This window comes from Dermacentor silvarum, chromosome 1 (genome assembly GCF_013339745.2).
Source record: "Dermacentor silvarum isolate Dsil-2018 chromosome 1, BIME_Dsil_1.4, whole genome shotgun sequence".
NCBI lineage: Eukaryota > Metazoa > Arthropoda > Arachnida > Ixodida > Ixodidae > Dermacentor > Dermacentor silvarum.
The window spans coordinates 171,529,994-171,552,228 of NC_051154.1; the positions used below are offsets into that span (position 1 = coordinate 171,529,994).

Here is a 22,235-nt window from a genome sequence, read left to right on the forward strand (position 1 = left end):
GATAGCTGTAGCCAGCGGCGCGCGCTGCACGGAGTGAAGCCTCCCTCAATATAGCCACCCTCGTCTCCGGCTCTGCCACGGGATTCTTTTTTTCGTTTGCTCTCCATGCGTGTGTGCAGGCCTGTTCGCTTCTTTCCCGCTTATTATCCTTTTCATCGCCTTTCCCGCGAAGAGCAAAACGTGGCACGTCGTCGCCGCAGATAAAAAAAAAAGAGTCTATAAACGAAAAACACGAAATGACAGGCGACAACAACACCGCGCCTGTGGAAAGAGCACGTTGCGCTTCGTCGCGTAACGCTATCTCCCCGACAGGCTCCTCTCTTCTCCACACGCCGCCGGAGCGCTGCAAAGCAGCACCACAACCACGCTGCCGGGTGGCTTCGCTACTGAAACCAAGGAGCGACGGCATAGAGCGAAGAGGAGGAGATGGAGCTTCGGGGACGCCGAGGGTAAGCAGTAACACAATGGGAGCGTCCCAGAAAAAAAAATATATATATATATATATTATCGATGGTAGCAACATAAAGGGCAGCGCTGCGCTACCGAAGCAGGGGAGTGAGGATGTCGGAGGTGTCTCGAACTACGCGCACTCAGCAGTAATCGCAATCTCGGGCGCAGCGCCGCCTACGTAGGCGATGCTGCTGGTGCCGCAGAGCGTTCTCTCCCGAGACGTGTTTGACGAACACAATCTGTCCCACGGCGCGGCAGAGACACATGTACGGCGTGCGTGGTGCAGTTCGCGGTACCGCGCGGGTTTCCAGGCGTCGCTGCGGTATCGCCGATTGATGGCACGGAAGAAGGGAACTGCGCGCAGCGATAAAAAACGAAACCGCAGAAAAACAATAAGACCAACGCTGAAGAAGAGGAGCTCCCCTTTCTGTGCGAGACGACGACGGCGGACGCGCATGCGGCTGATTTTCAAGAGTGGAGCAGGGGATCCGCGGGGCACGACGCGCAATAGCGCGAAGTGCTCGTCCTCGACTCGTCCTCGACTCGTCGCGACGGCAGCTGCCGCCCGTAAACTGAAGCCTCGACTGCTCAAGGGGCGAAGACTAGCGACTGTTGCTAGTTTGAGGTGAAACGGAATAGTATGCTGACCGTAGCTATAGCTGCGAGACTACACAATCAGACTTGGATGACAGAAACAAAAACGACCGCACACTCATGTTCCCGCACTCGCACCCAACCGCACAGGCACGCATTAACATACTGATATCAGTGGATACTCTCAATGACAGAAATGAACGCTACGATGCAAGTGCCGTTAACTGGCGGCGCGCGGAAGATTTTAATAAGGTTTGCACTGCATTACAGGGCGCTAAAATTTTCACGCACCAGAAACGTATGCTAGACTTATGTTTACTATTGTTATTAGCATACATAGAAACTCATGAGAAACAAAAAAAAATAATTAAAAAAATCCCAAGAATTCAGGGGTCGAATTCACAAAGGTTTTCGTTCGCAAGTTTCATTTTCTCTTGGCCGGCTGCCTTCGGTAATAATATGTCCAACATGACAATTGGCTGGTATCAGCGCTTACTAACTGTTCTAGCGTGATGACGTTGTTGTGAAGATGAGCCCAGGGGGGGTGGGGGGGGGGGGTATTCTGTAAGAGTCCATCTAGTGGACTGTCCATTTCGGTTGGCTCCAGTTCGTCGATTAGCTCCAGGTGCACGAGCGAGACGAAGGCAGCCAGTCTACTTCGCGCTCGGGCAGCTGCAGCCAATCGCTCACATCTGAAATGGGCAGACCACTAGGTGGACACTCACAGAATATCCCCCCCTCCAGGACAGCAATTTCTAGTTCTGTTGTGCTCAGTTCTGTTCTGTTATAAGTTGGATGCGGTGGAAAAACTGAGGTAGAAAGTAGCTCGGCTTCGTCTCTTCGTCTTTGTGCTATACAGAAAACAGAAATGATCATTTATTATTTGGGAAAATTAGCAATGACAAACAAAACTGGCGGACTCAACTGTAGTCGAAGTCTACTTAATGCGCATCATAACAGGATTTGTAGAGAACGGTTGTATGTATGTAGTGGACGCTTGTGCAAATATTGTATCCTGTAGTATTTGTATTTATGACAAATAAAACAGAATGCTTGTAATGGCAAGATATAAGATTGCAAGCAAACTAAACCACAGCGGCACCTACGTGGTGGCACATACCCAGTGCACATACCTACGCAGTCGGTCCTGTGGCACATAATTTTATATTGCACTGTCACCGGGATCGGCACACCCAAACGGCGAGATATTCCGCCCGCTCGTGCGTCCACCCGCGAGAAAGTGGCTGCACTCGGAGAAGAATGCTTCGCTTTAAAAAAGTGATAATGCAGGTTATCATAAAAAAAAGATAAGGATTGCATGACGGAGAGTTCTGTCAACATCTTTCAATCTCCAGTTGCAGGTCAATATTGCTTACAGCTCAGCATTACTTAAAATATTAGCAAAATATAATATACGAATGTGACATAAGTTTTCGAATGCATATGAGATTTTTACGAAACTGGCGCAAGTCAGTCGTTATCGAGAGTAAATATCTACTTCTCAAACAGCAGTTTTTTTTTTGGAACAGCGCGACACACGACGAAGAAAAGAGGCACAGTACAAAGCGCTGACTTACAACGGAATGTTTTATTGTTAGAAAAACTAAAAAAAAAAAAACACCGCATATCCACGGGGTGAATGATGATGAGTGGGCGAAGCTCCGGAGGGAATCATCGGTAAACCGTGAATCTTCCGTGTAATTCGCCCAGTCTCGCCGCACTAAATCGAACGATTGACTTCCACCAATGACACGCGCCATATGTGACGTCATTCTTATTTTATAACAGCGCCCTTCATTATAATTGCACCATCTCCCGCTTAAAGGGACGCTAGCACAAACGCGTTAGAAACGTGCAGTACTCTCTAGTAAGGGGGAGAGGCCACAGCGTCTTACGCAGCCGTTTACACATGCCGGAACGTGCACCGCGTTTGCCGACGCCATCACATGACTGCTGAGAGAGTATCACCCCCGTATTCATAAACGCTCCTCGACTTGAACTTGACTTTCCACCGCCTTCAACGCGTTTCGAACGCGCTGCCCAAGGCGGTGGCAAATCAAGTTCAAGTCGAGGAGCGTTTATGAATACGGGGGTAAGGCGGAGAGGCCACAGCGTCTTACACCAGCTTCTTACACGGGCCGTAACGCGCTAGCACAAACGCGTTAGAAACGCGCAGTCTTTCGTTAATGTTGGGTATTTATTGTCATCGTGGTGCGCGTGTCCATGTGCGCTTCGTGGCGTAGTGGTTAGCACCGCGCCTTCGGAAGCGAGGGGTGCCTGGTTCGATTCCGCGCTACGGACACAACTTTCGGAATTTTTTTTTCATAAAAGTAGACGTGGCTACCTACTACTACTACCTACTACAGAGGACGGACAGACCCACACCCTATAAAAAAAATTTTTTTGTCGAAAGGGAGAGGGACGGTTGCGCTGACGCATGCGTCCACGAGTGTCAGGGTGCTAAAAGCTTCAAATATTTCTCGCGCACACTGTTCACGGTATTTTTCAACTATGCTGTACTTGTCCAAAACCGGGGTGCAACCACACTTCTGACAATGGTTAGCAAGATGACTGTGCAGGTTACCTTTAAGTGAAGCCGCATGTGCACGTAGGTGGTCGTTGATACTCGTATGCCCGTTTGCCCAATGTAACAACGATTGCACATGAGCGGAATCATCTACACAACCTGCGTGTGACACGTACTGGACAAACCGACACGCATGCTTGTAGAACGGCTGTTTACGTCCCGCTGTTTAAAAAATCTGATGTTTGACAAAATGTGTCAACCAGCCCAAATGAAGACGTTGCTAAATATCAACTGTTTCTTGCTTTTTTTATGACACTCAGTTTTTTATTAAAGACGCTACTAGGTATGTGCCCCTGGCACCACTGGTCGCCGTGATGTTCCGGATATATATAGATATATATACATAAATATTTAAATATATAAACAAATAAACATCAATAAACATGTCCGCCAGCAGGATTCAATCACGCTAGTGCCAGCACAGAAGCCCGCTACACCAACAAATATATTACGACCCACAGGCATGCCTCAAGAGGTCGAATACATCGTTAAGAATTTTCCGTATGCAAGCTAGTTTGCTTGGAGCGTTTTCCGAGCGCGGACGGTTTCCCATCGGTTTCACCTCGTGCATCGTCGATGTCCAACGCGTGCAACTGGCAGCGCTCTTCATCAGCACGAGGTCGCGGGATGGAATCCCGGCCGCGGCGGCCGCATTTCAATGGAGGCGAAATGCAAAAACGCCCGTGTGCTTGCGTTCTAGTGCACGTTAAAGAACCCCAGGTGGTCAAAATTAATCCGGAGCCCTCCACTACAGCGTGCCTCATAATCAGAACTGGTTTTGACACGTATAATCCCAGGAAGAAGAATAAGAAGATGCCTGCGTTGTCAGGCGTTTTGTAGCTGACAGCAGTGTTGCCAGGTTTGGCTATATATAGCCAAATTGGGCTACGGGAGAAATTTTTTGGCGTCGACTTGGACGAGTTGGCTAGTGGCTATATTTGGGCTACTGAAAATCTGCGACTTGGCTGTGTTTGGGCTATAAGTGGCGCCCTAATCCACGCTCCAGAGGTGGCTCTGATCGGGTAGAAGCAAATTTCGAAGGCTGTGTTTTAGCTGGCGGCGCCGGTCGCGTGGCTGAGCGTGTGTGCGTGCGCGAACTGACCCCCCCCCCCCCCCCCCCGCCTTTCCTTCCCTCTCTGCGCCGTTGTCTGAGCCGGTGGCTTTGATCTTTGATGCACTGAAATTTACACCCTGCTTCACCGTTAGGCACACAATCCCAGGGCATTGGAATGAACCTGGGAGTAGTGGGTTTTTCACACTGTACTAACATGGCTATGCTTAGGAAGGGAGAGCCATAACATAGGGTCGGGGCCGTCGGGCGATCGTGGCACCGACATAAAAGAAGGGAAGCACGGGTGGATGACACGCCCCAGTGTGTTCATGGCCATGTCTTAATTCTGGGTGAAGTATCGCGCCGGGCACAGCTTTCGACCTAGTTCACGTATCTCGCGCGAAGCTTTACTCCCATTTTCCTTTTCCAGCTAGATGAATTTTTCTTCGAGCTTAGATTAGAGATTCATTTCGATAGGTTGGACGTAAGATCAGATCCTCCTCAGAGAGGAGAATCCAAACATGGGGAAGTGGGCCAAGTATGCGAGAACGTGTAAAAAGGGAATGGGAGCAAGACCCCGAGTCAAAGGTGGGTTCTGGTGCTTTTACTTCTAGATGGTTTGCCCGTAACGTCACGGATGCAGATACTCATTCCGCTAATATCGAAACATGTTTGCCACCATGACATCAGCGCCCCACGTCACATGAACTTCACCCACTGTGTTAGCTTAGCTTGTGATGTGTCTCGCTGCTGGCTCGAGGACGGGGATTTGATTCCAGGCCACGGCAGCCGCATTTCGATCAAGGCTAAATGCTGGAACACCCGTGTACTTAGATTTATGTGTACGTTAAAGAAGCCGAGATGGCCAAAATTAATCCGGAATCCCCCCCTGCGTCATTCCTCCCAATCATATCGTGGTTTTGGCACACAAAACCCCAGCAATTATTAGAGTTTTAGAAAAGGGGCCTCAAACGTTTTGCGGCCCCAAAGAAATAGCGTCGAAGCCACTGCGCATGCGCAAGACGCAAACTGTGCTTGGATATTGCGTCGGGCACGCTATTTCATCAATTTAGCGGGAGCCCCAAAAGCTGCCCCAAAAGCTTTTGTAAACAAACATGGCGGCGCCCATCGAAGCGACGGCTCTAACCTAGCACAAAACTGGGATGGATTCATGGTAATGCGTGAAGTTCGTAAGCTAGAAATGATTGCGGTTATCGCTTTCTCTCAACTAACATGTGTAATGAAGATTGATTGATTATACGCTGCTTATTCCGAATTCAATTGTCGATTTCTTGACTCGTAGGCCTGTCACGGATTGACTTGGCTGGTTGAAGGTGCGTAAAGTTGGTTACTCAATACTAAGCGCAACAAGTTGCATGCTGCTAATAGAATAAGTTCTAAATTGTAATAAAAAGGCAAAAACACAAAAGTCTAAATAACTTTTCTTATCATAAACTGGTATATTTTATTTTAATATTTATAACAGAGAGAGAGAGAGAGAGAAAGAAAGAGGGAAAGGTAGGGAGGTTAACCAAGGACCCGGTTGGCTACCCTACACTTGGGGAGGGGAAAGGGGAAGAATAGGTAAGGAGAGAAAAGAAAAGAAAAAAATACAGTCAGTCATTCGCAGACAGTCACAGAAGAATCTCCGTTGTCACAAGCGTTCGTACAATCCAGTACTCTTCACGAACTGCAGAAGGGCTTTTGTGGCCTTTTGCATGCAAGAATGCATAGGCGATGGCCCAAGAATCTTTACTTCCGAGAGCTTTCTGTTATCTAACAGGTTGAGTTTAGCTTGGAGAATACGTCGTTGAGTGTCAAAAGATGGACAGTGACACAGAAAGTGCTCGAGAGTCTCGTCGCACCCGCACAAATTGCACACCGCACTGTTGGTCATCCCTAATAGGAACGAATAGGCGTTGGTAAATGCGACACCCAACCACATGCGGCACAGTAAAGTTGTTTCACGACGGGAGAGTCCAGGTGGTAGGCGAAGTCGCAAGTCAGGGTCAAGAGAGTGCAAACGTGAGTTGGTGAAACCCGGTGAATTCCATCGCAGAAGTGTGATGTGGCGAGCAATCGATTGAAGTTGCCGCGCAGCATCCGTTATTGAGAGTGGTGTAGGAACCAGCGGATGTTTGTGATGAGCCGAGCGTGCTGCTTCATCTGCGCTGTCGTTACCGACAATTCCGCAATGGCTTTCGCAACCATTGAAATGTAATGTCATGTCCTTCGAGCGCGTGATGATGAGCGTGCCTAATTTCGTGCACTAGCTGCTCGTGTAACGCTTGTCGTATAGGAAAACTGTAGAGTTTGTAGGGTTGCTTTGGAATCACTGAAAATGGCCCAACGATTTGGCTGCTGGAGCACGTAGCAGCTTTTCTTTGACGCCGTAGTGACGCTGCAAAAGCATCATGCTATTCGCAAACGCAACACGCCTATTCCAAAACTCTTCATTCCTGCATGCCCCAACGCTAACACCCGCAAAGCTCTTCGGGGCCCCAAACTTTAGGGGCCCCTATTCTAAAACTTTATTAGTCATCAACATGGTTTGCTTTTTGATAGTAATCGGTTTTCACAGCATTACCACTGTTATCAATGTGTTGTTTACCATTGCTCTTTGGGTGCCGTCGCGGCATTTACCATTTCGAGCGAGTTAGTTCCGGAATGCTCGTCGCTGAAAACGACTGCGCGCTTCGTACACTATAGTGTTCCGGTTAGCGCAGTAAGCTCTTAAAGCTCCGCTTACACCGATTCAGACAATGAGTGGCATCTGTTGCCTGTCCCTTTTCTTAACGCATGTTCTTGGCATGCTAGAGACCTAAGATGGCGGCCAGGTTGATGTCCATTGACACTATATATAAAGTGTGTGTCCCAGCTAATCCGAGCCAAGCTAATTGAAAAACAAGAACAGAAAAATGAGAAAACAAGAAAGGACAATGTGACAAATAACACGAGATATCATAGCGCGAAAGAATTGTTTTAGCTCATCAAAAAGGAACCCGTAAGCAAGTCGCCGTTGCAGATCGCTGGACAGCTGAAGTTCTAGGCCGTAGGCAGAAATAACGTGAGAGATCGATGACGCTGAACATTATTTTGTGTTCACGACAGCTAAAAAGCAGAGTTCGTAGTTAATATTACTGTAAATAACTAAAAATAATAACTTAGTACTATCTGTCACAAAATAAAAGCACTGATTTCGCCCTCTGCAGCAATTCGCTGGAACGTAAGAGCTTCCGGGGCCAACCAAAAAGTGTTCTGCGCAAGCATGATGTCGCTGTTATTGATGTAAAGGGCCGACCGTCATGGTGGCACGGACATTTGTTACGATGGGTTGCGCAAAAAAGGATTGCCGTAATCAAATATGAAAATGTATACACAAATAAAATTGCAAATAAAGATGGATACATTTGGCTACGAAATATTTTGCACTTTTATTCTGTTTGGCTACATTTGGGCTACAACTTTTCTAGCTTTTGGCTACGCCGCCTCGTCGGACCTGGCAACACTGGCTGACAGGGCGCTGTTCTTTCTTTCCAGCAGGGGTCGCCTTAAGTTCGGCGCTGCGCCCATGGTTGCACCGAGATGTCGCACGCGCATATACTTTGAACAATCCGTGCGAAGTCCAAGCACAATGCTGAGCCTTGCTATCGTGGTCACTGGTTCACCCTTCAGGCGACACTGCCTGCTTTTAAATAAATCGATAAATGACTGATGGTCTGATTTAGAAACTGTAGCACATAAGCCCGATACTGTAACCATTACGCCACGGACGCTTCTCCCCACAATGGCGTGCCTCATAATCTGATCGTAGTTTTGGCATGTAAAACCCCGGAATGTATTTAAAATTAATTAACACGTCATCATACGTCACAATGTTGGCCTATCCCGAAAATAGTGCAGCGTAAAATTATGCGGATCCCACGCACTGTGGGAATTGATGTAAGCGAAGCTTTCTGTGCTGTTTATTATCACTGACGATAATGAGCGGTGATGTTGACGGCGATTGTTTCATTTCCTAAATGTTTAGTTCAAGTTTAGTTCCTCAATGTTTAGTTCAACTATCCACTCTCAATACGAGAGTGGATAGTTGATGTTAAACATTACCTTGCGTGCACCCCTGTTGTTTGTCTGCGTAGTACACAGAACACACAAGGAGACGTGTTTGCTTGAGGCGTTGTTGTGCGCCATTGTTCATAACCTCTGAGATGGTTAAGCATTGTCTTCGCCTCACATGGCACATCGCATCGTGGCAGAAGTGTTAAGCCTTAACTGAATTATGGAGCTGCACGTGCCAAAACCACAATCGTATTGTTATACTTGGAAGTAGAGTACTTGAATTTCATTATGAAAATGTACCGAAAGCGAACGCTGTCCTGCTCCTACAGTAGTCGTATAGAATTCTGCGTTTCAATAACTGTATATTTGGTCTAATTTCATAGAAGCTTCGTCGATAGTCGCTTGCTGAAGAGCTCAGGGACAGATGTATCAACATCATGCATGACGTGAGAATAGCAGTGGCAACGAAGAAGCAATACACTCGTCAGTGAAGTCAGAGCACGAGAGTCACCAAGTCTGTGTGACAATCCACCGTCTCTTGCAGTGCTCTTGGACTGCTCCGCATTAGTCCTGCACAGAAGTCACTATGTCGTATAGAATATGCTCGAGCTTAAGTATTAAAGACTGGCAGCCCTCCGCACCCTGAGTACGCTGAACGAGGCGGGTGACACTGAGAACGTAATGGAGACCTGCAGTTTGTTCGGCGCTGAGAAAATGACAATACGCGACAGCTTGCGAAGCGCAGGACTTAGAGAGATGTGTACACTCCCCGAACCACGGATATTGCTAAAAAAGGAGGCCAGGCCCCTCGTGGTCACAGTTCCGCTTGGCTTCGAAATTAAACAAAAGTGCTAAGGCCCTTTATACTGTGAAAACAGGTGCTCAAAGGGAGCCACTGCTGGCGCTGACTCTTAACCTTGCATCCCCTCAAATAATGCCGCAATAACTGAAGTTGCAGTCCTCTTTCCAGCAGTAAGCAACAATTGGTAGAGTAAATAAAATAGATATAAAATTGCATAATGTGCCTCAACAATTCAATTGACATTCACGCGGATGCGGTATATAGCTGTGATGTATACAATTGATCAGCCATTTTACCAAAGCTACCAAATGTCGCAAGCCAGTGCTGCCCTCTCGTATTGCATCTAGTGTTGGTTATCTGTCACTTCAGCTGCGAAATTGAAGACGCCCACGACGAAAAAGCCGGCCCTGACGCCACTTCACGCGACGACACCCATGGCGCCCGAGATCAAACAAGGATCTGCTTGAATGAAACAGCACGCACACCATCGTCCGGGACGTCTTTTTAGGGCACACGAAGTTATCCGCGCCTCCCGGCAGATCAAAACGCGGTCGCTTTGCACTCCCGCACGTCCTCGCCGTTGCAGAGTTGATAGCTGCGAGTGAGCGTGTGAGTGGTCGAGCCGCTGACAGCCAGTTTTCCGTAATGGACTCGGGCGCCCAAGTGACATCCACCACTTCGCCCCGGACAAGCGTCGCCCCCGAGTGCATCACAGCGCCAGTGTCGCCCCGTTGCCCGTGTAGAACACTTGTCCGGCAGGGACGCTGGCGGGAATTGGGGATTGAGCCGAGACGCAGAAGGAGACGCGGATGATTCAATTTTTACGGTCGAAGAAAGAGAGAACATCCGCGGGTCGCCGGAGGCACTCACCCAACGTGACATATCGGCGCTGGAGCGATACATCTTCGAAAATTTGCCGAACCGGCGAGAGAACCCCAAGACGTTGGCTGACTTGTTATTCGCGTGTCTTCGCTTTCGCGGAACGTGTCGGCGAAGATTGAATCTCTCGCGGCCGCAGCCGTTCTCGGCGCACTCGAGTGATTGGTTTTGTTTGAAGTCTCACGCTTTGTCGTGCGGTGGCGTTTCGTAGTCTAACCGGAAAATGTGAGCTGAGTGCGCCATTGTTCCAGCACATCGAAGTTGACATTTCGCAGTCAGGATAAGAAGTAGTGGTTTGGTGAACACGCGACGCGGGAAAATACTCTTGGTCATGATAGGTCGACGAGGCTTCGCCATGCCGGAAAATTGATATCGCATTGCGCTTTTTCGCTTCGGAAGCCTCTTGACGTATTATCAAGTGTCACCCACGCCATCTCGAAGTGCATTGAATGCTGTCGTATTTGACAGCCGTCATTTTAGTTGAATAGCAATAAGTTTCATTGAGTTGTTCGGAGAGCAGGCAACTCATGCCATCTAGCAGCGGTTGATTTTCACGGACAGGAGGGAATTGGGCAAGTTCAATGAGGATGATGTTCAGTGGCCATTTAGGTGTATTTACGACGACGGTATTATGCTCTGCTTACCTTGAACACACACACACACACACACACACACACACACACACACACACACACACACACACACACACACACACACACACACACACACACACACACACACACACACACACACACACACACACACACACGCGCGCGCGCGCGCGCGCGCACACGCACACACACACAGATAGGATGGCTGGATAGATAGATAGATAGATAGATAGATAGATAGATAGATAGATAGATAGATAGATAGATAGATAGATAGATAGATAGATAGATAGATAGATAGATAGATAGATAGATAGATAGATAGATAGATAGATAGATAGATATAGACAGCATGCTGTCCCTTTGTAGCGGTGTTGTAACATTTTGTTACCTTGCCATAAAAGGAAATTTATGTAACCGGAGCGCAGTGTGCTAGGTTGCAGATGCGGCCGCTCGGTCCATATTGTTTCAAACAAACTGCCCGGTTGCTTCCGTAGTGTTTAGACGCAACCAAGGACGGAAAAAAATCAGGACAGGAAAGAGCGACGCTCTTTCCTGTCCTGATTTTTTTTTCGTCCTTGGTTGCGTCTAAACACTACGGAATAAGATGAACCAACAAGCCCAGCAACAAGTCCTGCCCGGCTGCTGCGTCCCCATCCGTAAGAAATAGTCTATAAATATTTATTCATTCATTCATTCATGTACCTAAAGTCGCCCGAAGGACATTATAGTATGAGGTCAAAAGATTTTGCATTGGAGACAACAGTGCAAGCGAAAGAAAAAATTACGATAACAAAAATACAGAAGAGACAGACAAGTTGCATAACAATTAAAGCTATAAGGAAAAAAATTAATATACAAAAATGTGACAAAACACGTTTAACTATACACGAGGAGAGCAGTAAGCAATGAAACAATAAGCTTCCTTTAATTCAGGCAGTGTGTAATTTTCCGATTATGAGCAAAGCAAAGGCCGTTGAACATTCAACACTGGTACCTATAGTTACCTATACAAGATAAACAGAGCGTAAAATTGGGCACAGACATAAAAAAAAAAAAATTCGGCGTAGCTTGCACTAGTGGCGCAAGGCTAAACACACAGCGGAGCTGATCGGTTCCTATAGCTGGTCGTTGCTATAGAAAGTGATGCTAAGTTATACGAAATGTGTAAGAATTCTCTCGTGGTCCGCGGCATCGGGGAGCGCTTCGCCAAGCATTTGCATGACGCAAGCATTTGCATTTGCAATACACTTTCTAGCTTCTACTTTTACACATTTTTCGGAAAGTTGCTCAAATAGGTTAAGACGTTGATGGAAAGAATCAAATGGCCATCGCCAACGTTAATTACAGTGTTAATTACTGCGTGACATTACAAGGACATTCGGGTTACACTTCTCGTTTCTGGCGAGGCTTACGGATTCAAATGAGTGTTCGAACCCAGACCACAGGGTAGCCTGGTCATGAAAGACAGATTGAGAGACAGAAGAGGAAACAATGCTAGGGGAAATGATTGAACATTTTTGCAAGCAATTCATCAGAAACGACGATATTAAAACCGCTTATAATAAGCCCATAAGTAAAAGTGGTCACTCTTAGCTGCAGTTACAATTCGACGTTCGTATGAAGTGCGAGTTTGAACGTTCCTTTTCTGTCAAAACATTATCTGTCGCTCTTCTGCATGTGCATAATCGCCCGATTTGCGAAGTCAAGGTTTCGTATAAATTTTTCAAATAGGAGTACAGGGTGTCAACGCGCACGGACCTGTGCCGGAACTAGCCTCCAGCCAGCTATGATACTGTACATCTGCAGGCTTCGTACTGTTCAAGTTTTTAGCTTAAGTATTTCGGACATTTCATGCTTTCTCTTGTGTTTGTAAACATTATATATTTATTCATGCTGGATCCTTACGTGTATAATAAAAAAAAGCCTTCGAGACGTGGGAGGCCAAGCTCACCCTCGGGGACCTGGAATACCAACGACAACACGTCGCCAGGGCCAAGAGGGCAGCCGAAGCCAGAGGGTTCCTGGACTAAGGAACCTTCCCACCTCAGGGTGATACCGGGCCTCACTCGGGACACTGTTTCAAGAATAAACGTTTCTCTCTCTCTCTCTCTCTCTCTCTCTCTTGCTATACCTTTGTCCTGCAAGGTTCCGAAATGTTTCTTACAGAAACAACTAACGTAAAAATAGCTTTAAGAACCGTCGAAGTATCATAAATGAGCAACACGTTCATTACTTCACTCCGTAATTTACGATACGGGAGAATGTCGAGTATATACAACCTTATTTTTGACGTCTTGCTGAGAAACACGGGGCTTGTTTGCAGTAAGCGAGGTTTTGTAGCTCTGCATCACCCTAAAAAGAAAATTCTAAAAACCAATGATCTTCTGAATTGTAGGAAAAGCCGCTGCCCTTCGTAAAAAAAAATTATGAGCAGTTGTGGGAATCCGGAATATCTGGCTGTAGAAAGCATTTGTGCACCCTTGCACATAGGATGGTTTCCACACGCAGAGTCTGTGGACTGTATATCAATCCGCTGAAAGGCCGCCACGGTGGATACTGGTATCCTGTAGCAACGTTAGACAGGGTAAAATGGCTGATTCTAAATAATCTGAACCTGGGAAACGTCAAACGCTGCGGGCCGGCTGTAAGCTCCGTGAGGAGTGAGAGATGTATGAGGCTGCGAATGTGGTGCAAGTGTGGGTCTAAGACTCTCACTGAATTCTTGAATCTGCGGGAGTCCGTAATCCCGAAGGTCACACTGAGTATGACCCCGTCATTCTGTGAGTGTGAGTGAGTCAGTGGTTAAGGCAATCTAAGTAAGCCCGTGTGTGATTCCCGACATATTGCACTGCGCCTGAGTCCTAGACTCTGTTAGTCTGTGGGAGTCGGTTATATTGTTGAGCCTAAGTGAGTATGAGTCCATGAGTTTCATTCTCGTGACTGACTGCTCGCGAATACGGCGAATTGAGTGGGAGTGAGCCTTGCTTAGCACAATTTCTCATGAGTCAAGTCCGAGTTGGCCCTGGTAAGCTAAAAAAATGTATTTCGTGAGCAAGCCTCAGTGAGATACGCTTATTTTGTTAAACCTAAACAGTTGTATATTAGACGACTCTCTACGGCCATGTCAGTGGCAGGTAGCATGTGTTTGAACATGACCAAATTGTTAGGTCATTTCATTTATTTATTTCTTCTTTCTGGGGTTTTACGTGCCAAAACCAGTTCTGATTATGAGGCACGCCGTAGTGGAGGGCTCCGGATTAATATTGACCACCTGGGGTTCTTTAACGTGCACTACAACGCAAGCACACGGGCGTTTTTGCATTTCGCCTCCATCGAAATGCGGCCGCCACGGCCGGGAATCGATCCCGCGACCCCGTGCTCAGCAGCGCAATGCCTTAGCTGACTGAGCCACCCCGGCGGGTATATTTATTTTGTAAGGCCCTTACACGATCTGTGTAGGCCCTTACACGATCTTATGCCCAACCGACGCCAGTCCCATCCAGCCCAGCCACCAACTTTTCTACACGCCGCCAAGTCCTGTACGGCCGGTTTATGTACCGTTCTCGCATCCGAGACCCCCTATAAACCCCTGGCGCACTCCGGATAACCGTTCAATGTGCTATGCTTGCGGTATTCCGGGAAATGTTGCGCGCCTCTGTCGCCGCCGTGGACTCTATTTTCGCGATGGCGCTCCCAACCTTGGCCATGTCCCTTCACAAGCTACAGACCATCTTACATCTGACGCAACGGACTCGTATTCACGTCGCCCCGCCTTCAATTTACGCCGATCTCCTTCTCCCCGCCGCCGCTCCCTTTCCCCCATGGTTCGGCGTTCCAACCATGCCAAGGAGGAAAACTAACAGCCGCAGTTCCTGAGGCAAGAACTGCGCCGTCGTCGAAATTTGCAAGGCCTCTTCTTTCACCGCCCAACGAGATTGTAGTCTTCCTAGACGGTGTCGTGACGAACGCTCTTCTCGACACGGGAGCAGCTGTTTGTGTGATTAGTGAGTTTCTATGCCGCAAACTGAACAAAGTGACGACTCCGTTTTTTGATATTTCGCTACGCACAGCGAGCTCGCAGCACGTCAAGCCTTCGGCCACCTGCACCGCTCGTGTTTTAATTCAAGATGCGCTTTACGTTGTCGAATGTGTCGTCCTTTCTCATGCGTCGCATGGCGTTATCCTGGGCTGGGACTTATTTTCCGCGCATCATGCAGTTGTCGACTGCGCTCGTGCACAACTCGCCTTGTCTCCGTTCTGTACTACAACCGTTGATGACTCTCGCCCGTCTGCTAAAGTGGTCGTCGCTGCTGACGTCGTCATCCCTGCTTTCTCTGTCGCCTTAGTGTCCGTCACCTGTGACGCTGTCCCCAATTCCACTGCACTTTTTGCACCGTCTGAGGAATGTGCGCGTCGCCGGAACCTTGTGCTACCGTTTGCAGTCGTGACACTTGATGATGATTCCGGTGCCGTTTACGCGTGTAATCTGTCTCCCTGCCCTTCAACTCTATTACATGGCGAATCTGTTGAGCGTCTCGACACTTTTGATGCCATCTTTCTGTTTGATGCGCCTTGCGATACGACCCCACTGCCTATCGGTGCCGTCACCTCTGCCGCCGCTCCCGCATCCCCCGCCTCACCCGCCTCACTCGACCACGACTTCTTGTTGCGCAGCGTCGATAACGTGCTCCCGCGAACTCAGCGCAATCAGCTCGTTCAACAGCTTGACCGCTTTCGGGCTTCTTTCGACCTCGGCCAACCTTGTTTGGGGCGCACGTCAGTGGTTGTTCCCCGTATTGACACCGGTCTCCATGCTCCACTGCTTCAGCGTCCCTACCGAGTGTCCCAAGCCGAACGCCGCGTCATTAGTGAACAAGAAGATGACATGCTGCAACGTGGCGTGATCCAGCAATCACACAGTCCTTGGGCTTCTCCGGTCGTACTGGTGCGGAAAAAGGACGGCTCAATCAGATTTTGCGTGGATTACCGCCGACTAAACAAGATCACACGTAAGGATGTTTATCCTCTACCACGAATAGACGATGCCCTAGATTGTCTACAAGGTGCCGAATTTTTCTCTTTCCTGGATCTTCGATCTGGATAGTGGCAAGTGCCGATGGCTGAAGCGGACCGTCCGAAAACGGCTTTTGTGACCCCTGACGGGTTATCTGAATTTAATGTGATGCCCTTCGGCCTGTGCAACGCGCCTGCGACTTTCGAGCGGATGATATACACTATCCTCCGGGGACTTAAGTGGAATACCTGTCTACATGTGCTACTTAGACGACATAGTTGTCTTTTCTCCCAATTTCGAATCTCATCTTGATCGCCTCGAGCAAATTCTTGAGTGTCTCACGGCCGCCGGTTTGCAATTAAACTTGAAAAAATGTCATTTTGGTTCCAGACAGCTTACGATTCTAGGCCACGTCGTTTCACATGAGGGAATCTTGCCAAACCCTACCAAACTGCGTGCCGTTGCCGAGTTTCCCAAGCCAACCACTTTTAAAGAGCTCCGTAGCGTCATTGGCTTGTGCTCTTATTTTCGGCGTTTCACCCGTAATTTCACCTCTATTATCGCCCCCTTGACTCAGCTACTTGCCAGCAGCGCTGACCCCTCGGCGTGGACTCCCGATTGTGACGAGTCATTTACGACGTTCCGCCGGCTCCTTACGTCCCCTCCAGTATACTGCGCCACTTCGATCCCAATGCGCCTACTGAAATTCACACGGACGCTAGCGGTGTCGGTCTTGGTGCCATTCTCGCCCAACGCAAAGACGGCTATGACGAGTATGTCGTTGCGTATGCCAGCCGTACCCTAACAGAGGCAGAGTCAAACTATTCTGTAACGGAAAAAGAATGTTTGGCAATTATTTGCGCGATCGGCAAATTCCGTACTTACCTTTATGGACGTCAGTTTGACGTTGTGACTGACCACCATGCCTTATGCTGGTTGTCATCTATGAAAGACCCCACTGGCCACCTCGCTCGTTGGACTATACGCCTTCAAGAGTATGACATACGTGTCATTTATCGCTCGGGACGCAAACATTCAGACGCCTATGCCCTATCCCGTTCTCCGCTGCCTCCTGACCTACTTTGCTTACAAACTTCCACCTGCGATTCGTCGTCCCTCAGCATCACCGACATGCCGGCCGAGCAACGCAAGGATCCCTGGATCACATCTCTGCTTGACGTTCTTTCTCACCGTTCGCTTGAATCTGTTTCACGCACCATTCGTCGCCAAGCGCAACACTTTGTCGTTCGTGAAGGCTTGTTGTACCGCCGCAATTACCAAACCGATGGCCGCAGGTGGCTGCTTGTTATCCCGCGTCATCTGCACTTGGACATATGCACCGCCTTCCACGACGATCCTCAATGCGGCCACGCTGGCATATTCAAGACCTACTCCCGCCTACGCCTTAGGTATTATTGGCGCGGCATGTATTGATACATTCGCCAGTACGTGCGGTCATACCTTTCGTGCCAACGCCGCAAGACTCCCCCTCATAGCACCGCGGGACCTCTTCAACCTTTACCGTGCCCTGTACGACAATTTGACCGTGTTGGCATTGATCTTTACGGTCCCCTTCCAAACACTCCAGCAGGCAACCGGTGGATCATTGTCGCCGTCGACCATCTCACACGCTACGCTGAAACATCTGCGCTGCCAGCTGCCACCGCGATAGAAGTTGCTCGCTTCCTTCTTCGCCACCTTATTTTGCGACACGGTGCGCCCCGTGAAATATTAAGCGATCGTGGCCGCGTCTTTCTCTCAAGCGCTATCGAGGTACTGCTCCAAGAATGCCGCAGTGTTCACCGCATCACCTCTGCATACCATCCCCAAACCAATGGAATGACGGAGTATTTCAACCGCACCCTTGGAGATATGCTTGCGATGTACGTGTCCGATGATCACTCCAATTGGGTCCAGGTGCTCCCCTTCGTCACGTACGCCTATAACAATGCACCACAAACTACCACCGGCTTCTCTCCTTTCTTTCTTCTATATGGACGTGAACCATCATGTTCCATGGACACCATTCTCCCCTACCGACCCGATGTTTCTGAAGCCACGCCTGTTTCCGAAGCGGCTGCTTATGCTGAAGAGTATCGTCAACTGGCTCGCTCGTTTACCGCGCAAGACCAATGTCACCAAAAATCTCGCCATGACGAATCCGCATCCAGTGCTCACTATTCCCCAGGAATGCTAGTTTGGCTCTGGGACCCGTCCACTGCTCCCGGCCTTTCGACCAAGCTTCTCTCGAATTACCATGGTCCCTACCGAGTAGTAGAGCAAACGTCTCCCGTGAACTACCTCATCGAGCTGCTCGAGCCATCTTCCGACCACCGCTGCCGAGGGCGTGAAACAGTTCACGTCGCACGGCTGAAACCGTGCTACGACCCTCCTGTGCTGTCATTCCCCTAAGTCACCAGGTTGGCTCCTTTCTGCGTGGGGAGTGATTGTACCGGTGCACATCGGCACCAGCTCTGTGCCAGCCAGTGTGGAAGAAGACGTTGACGATCGTGTGGATCGCGCTAGGTTGGTTTGTGAGCCAGCTTGTTTTAACCGTCAAGCTTCGTCAAGTCTACCTGCCGAATACTCTTGTCATAGTTTTATTTATTTATTTATTTATTTATTTATTTATTTATTTATTTATTTATTTATTTATTTATTTATTTATTTATTTATTTATTTATTTATTTATTTATTTATTTATTTATTTATTTATTTATTTATTTATTTATTTATTTATTTATTTGCAGTACTCTCAGGGTACAGTTGCTCGTGATCGTGAAGTGTAAGAGTTGTGCGTCGTTTACAAATCCAACATCCAGTGGAAGACCTTTAAACAAAAAGCAACGAAGCAAGAATACCATGAAAACGAGCCGTGCTACAACAGACACGGTGTGCTGTAAGAAATGTCTTCACCCGGACAAAACCGTAAAGCAATAGCGTCTTGATTCTAAAAAAAGAATTATGGGGTTTTACGTGCCAAAACCACGATCTGATTATGAGGCACGCCGTAGTGGAGGACTCAGGAAATTTGGACCCCCTGGGGTTCTTTAACATGCACCTAAATCTAAGTACGCGGGTGTTTTCGCATTTCGCCCCCATCGAAATGCGGCCGCCGTAGCCGGGATAGCGTCTTGATTCTGCCCGCGTACTAAAACCAGAAGAGAATCCACCGCGCAAGCAGGACCTAGTAACACATGCGCGGCCCTTGATTCGCATGATGCCACCGCGTCGTACTCTGTTGGGAGACCCCACACGGTGCGGGCACCACCCTGCCGCAGGTGGGCGAGCGTTGGGTGGGCGGCAGCTCCTCTGGTGCGCGCGTATCACTGACGGCCCCCGCCACAGCCTCCCCTATATACTACTTAGTCCCGAGCGGCAACGGCCATCATCCTTCATCATCAGCCTCCGAGAGGCACAAGCAACGGCCTCCCCCCGCGCCGCTGCCGCCGCCATCGGAGATCAGCGGCGTGACAATAATTACCAAGACGACGACGAGCCGGATGATTTATGCCCGTCCAGTTAATTGTGCAGCACCGCTGCCTCGCGCAGGGACCCAGGCGGCCGTGTCTCTCCGGCGCGAGCGCACGCGCGGGCTCTCCGCCGCCCGCAACACGGCCCGAAGAGAGGCCGCACCAGCAGCAGCATAGGCGGCGGCGCATCCGCGTTGTTAATGATAGTGCGAATTTCAGGGACCGAGTTAGTATGCAAAGGGCCCACGCTGCGCTGCCAGCTACGGGGCAGTTCTGGCTGCCTGCCTGGGATGCAAACACGCAATGGGAGACGAGAACCGGGTTGATAAGAAAGGGGAGAAAAAAATGAAGGAGCGAAACGCAGAGAAAAAAGCGGAGATAGGGAGAAGGGTGGCAGAGTAGCAACAACTACGGGGAAGTTGGTGGACGCTGCTGCGAGCGCCGCGATAATTTCCTCTCCGGCGAGGGCTCACGGCGCAGAGGCCCCTCTTGGAGCCCAAGGCCTACGCGCGCGTTCGCGCGGGCAGGCGTGTCATTTCCATAAATAACAGCGGGTGGCACTAAACCGCTCGTCATTAATCTCTTCCGCACCTCGGAACGCTTAATCATGCGCTCGGTTCCCGAGCGTCTGCTCTGGCTGCGCTCTCCGGCGTGCACATCCACTATAAGAGCGTAAAGAACCGCAATATGCCACGCTGAGTTTACAAGTGTCCGGCGTTCACTTGCTCCGTTTCTTTGGCCAAGAGACGGCAGCTTTCATTGTCCGCTAGCCCGCTGCGTGGCACTGCAATCAGTACGAATGTACAGCTAGGCAGCCTCGCACATTTCCCTTTCGTTTTTTTCTTTTTGTCGCTCATCAAAAGAAAGTTAAAATGGTGCTAGATAAAAACACATTCATCCCCGCTGTTAGATTTCTCAGGCGCTCTTCCTCTTTCACCTGTTCGCCTCTCTTTACAGTTCAGCCACGAGATATAAACACGCTTTCTATTTCATGCGAAGCGAGATGAGGGGCAAAGTAGACGTTCCTGGGCCGGAATGACACTTCTCACTTCCTCTCACGTAAAACTGTTTTCTTTCTTTCTTTCTTCCTTTCTTCCTTTCTTTATTTCTTTCTTTCTTTCTTTTAGCGTCATTTACATTGAAGTCCTTGCGGTACTACATACAGTATACCATTCGCTATGACGAAGTTGAGTACTCAGGCGTTTCATACGATGCATCAGCTTCCATGACCGCTTGTGATGAACTGAACCATGAACGCTCCCGCTGTGGGTGCTTAATGGCTATGGTATTGGGCTGCTAAGCACGAGGTCGCGGGATCGAATCCCAGCCACGGAGGCCGCATTTCGATGGGGTCGAAATGCGAAAACACCCGTGTACTTAGATATAGGTGCACGTTAAAGAACATCAGGTGGTCAAAACTTTCCGGAGTCCCCCACTACGGCGTGCCTCATAATCAGATCGTGGTTTTGGCACGTAAAACCCCATATTAAAAAAAAACGTTTCATTGTGCGTGTTTGCAGGTATACAGTGAGATTCTCTCCTTCTCAACTTTCACTCCCTTTCCCCCTTTTCTAGTGCGGGGCAGTCAACCGGGCTCAGCCTGGTTAACCTCCCTGCCTCTCCTTTATCACTTCTCTCTCTATATATAAAGCAGCAGTCCTTATTTCTATTGCACATCGCCCTGATGAATACTGACTGACGATCTTCTTATATTCGATGAAGACAATTCTACTTCGAAGGGGAATGTCAGCTGAAATCACAGATAAGCGCACTTGTTTGTTGGTCGGTTTTTCAATTCAGATGCAGTGTCATTTCACGCACTGCAGGGAGTTCACGACGCTGAAGAATCTGCACGATGCATGGATACGCGCCTTTCTTTGTTTATTTTTTTTATTTTTTTATTTCTTTATTATATTATTTTTTATATTTCTTTTGTGTGTGTGGCTTGCCGCAAACCCTTCGATAAAAAAAAGGAAAAAAAGAGATTGTTGTCCCAATATAAGTGCTGGATCCTAAAAATTGCGTAACGTAACGAGGTAAACAGTGCTCGATCTTGTTCCGGGTATTCTGTCCCAGGAGCCCTCCAGTGCTCCTCCATGGTAAAGCATCCAGCCAGCAACATTAAAATCACCAGTGCTGAATTTATTCCGTAGAAAGTAGTTAATTTTGGGACAGATGAGTTTACATCTCTCCCGTTTCCGAAAGCAGGCGTCATGAACGACTACATGTTTGTGTTGGTGTGCACTTAGTAACACGCACTGTCATTCGCACAAACCCTTCCGAAGACACATACAATTTGTGCACTATCATCAGCTGCGTTCATTTTGTTGCTGTCACAACCTTCAGGTTCGTCGATGCTAAATCCGGGAACCGAACAGGGGCTTTCTTCTGCAACCGCGTGGATAACAGGGGGCACATATTTTCATTTGAATTTGATTTGATTATCCTGTACAAAATGACGCGCTTGTCAGTCGCACTTGGCACACTTCTTCCTCATCCGACTGTTCACTAGGTAATGAGTTGGTGCCCGATGCTTGCAGCACATACTTGATGAAGTAACATTCGAGAATTACAAGCGAAAGTAACATCAACGAGCTCTGCTTCGCGAATCACGCCAAGCAACCGCGCTATCCTCAAGCGCTCAACACCTACTCTGCATTATGCCGCCGCCACCATCGCTGTTACGAAAGGTTACTACCACCGCTTGGATAA

At 48.6% G+C, this 22,235-nt stretch overlaps 1 long non-coding RNA gene across 1 annotated transcript in view; it reads left to right on the forward strand.

The window, feature by feature from the left end:
- The first annotated feature begins 357 nt into the window (after positions 1–357).
- LOC125940849 (uncharacterized) overlaps positions 358–22,235 on the forward strand; it is a 91,852-nt gene continuing 69,974 nt past the window's right edge. Inside the window, exon 1 of the long non-coding RNA XR_007464047.1 lies at positions 358–449. This is a non-coding gene — a long non-coding RNA (uncharacterized LOC125940849). The remainder of the gene's footprint in view (positions 450–22,235) is intronic.